At 37.0% G+C, this 1415-nt stretch overlaps 1 protein-coding gene across 1 annotated transcript in view; it reads right to left on the bottom strand.

Annotated features, from left to right (window-relative positions):
- Window positions 1-1415, bottom strand: part of LOC107701698 (plexin-A2-like) — a gene marked incomplete at its 5' end in the record, with an annotated part of 76741 nt that overhangs the window by 69606 nt on the left and 5720 nt on the right. The window lies entirely within an intron of this gene.

Genomic DNA, 1415 nt, shown 5'->3' on the forward strand with positions numbered 1-1415 from the left:
CGATCGGCGTTCAGACCAAACGCTTGCGCTCGATAAGCAGCCAGCTTTTCAAACTCAAATAAGCACGAGCTCCGTCCCAAACAGGCAGCGATTCAGCTAGCATACAGTGTGTGGGAGTCAGCCGTGACCCGAAAGCACCACTTCCTCTTCTCTTCCCTCCTTCCCACCTGTTTCCGCTCCTCGTAACAGGGATGAACGGACTGAAAGGTAAAAGTTGGCTTTTTAAACATGTTTTTGCCACATATGCCAAGGACACTAACTGGCATGCAATTCCCAAATGCCCAACCGTCTCGTGCCTTGCAGCTATTGGAAATAAACTAGGAATAAGATTGACCACACCCACCACTCAATGAGTATGTTTACATGGACAACAATAATCCGATTTTAACACGATTAAGACAATACTCTGATTAAGAATCTACCATGTAAACAGAGATTTTTGATGACCTTAATCCGGCTAAAGTCATAGTCGAAGTAAACAGAAATTGAATTAAGACACGTGGAGTATTCCTATTTTAGTCGCATTACTAAAGTGCAATATAGACATGTAAACACCTTAATCAAATTATTACCGTCATGTAGGACTTTTCGCCGGAACTATATGTTTACACGTGAAATTACGGAGGGGACGTCGGATGGCGTCATGTAGGGACGTAATGACGTGTGCCATTAATCGAACTATGTATAACATGTAAAACGGGAACATGAAAGGAATATTCTAAAAGCAACTCATGTAAACACCATAATCATAATGTTGGCTTATTTAGAATAAGGTAAATAATTAGATTACTGATGTCCATGTAAATGTAGTCAATGAACGGGTATTTCCATACATGATCGATGCTCATATGTTCCTATTAGGGATGGGCGATACCTCTTATTTTATTTTCGATCCGATACCGATATTTTCAAGCCCAGTATCTACATCTATACCGATACCTGTAAACTAAACTGATCTTTTAAATTATTAAAAGAATATAATCAGTAATTATTCTCACTTAATATTAGATTTTAAAGCCATGTTTTTAACATTTCATAGGCCTTTTTTGTTTACACTGTCAGAAATAAAATATACTATAATTGTATTTTAGCCCTTTACTGGGGCAGTAACCTCAAAGGTGCAACTATACCCCTAAAAGAGAGCATATTAGTACCATACAAGTATGCATGCTTTAAGGGTAGATAAGTTTCAAAGCAAATTTGCAAATTTGTGGTTACTGCAGTTTCACTACAAATACTGTGGTAAACAGTGGTTACAGTAATAAAACCATGGTTATTTTTTGTAAAAGGTTGCCAGGCTGTTGTACACCTAAAGGCAAAACTTTAGCATATTTTTTTTTCTGACAGATTTATTAACAGCAATTACAGAACATAACACAATCCATTTGAACTTTTAACAACCAGTTTAAATAAAT

The sequence above is a fragment of the Sinocyclocheilus anshuiensis genome, unplaced genomic scaffold, assembly GCF_001515605.1.
Source record: "Sinocyclocheilus anshuiensis isolate Anshui unplaced genomic scaffold, SAMN03320099.WGS_v1.1 scaffold1658, whole genome shotgun sequence".
NCBI lineage: Eukaryota > Metazoa > Chordata > Actinopteri > Cypriniformes > Cyprinidae > Sinocyclocheilus > Sinocyclocheilus anshuiensis.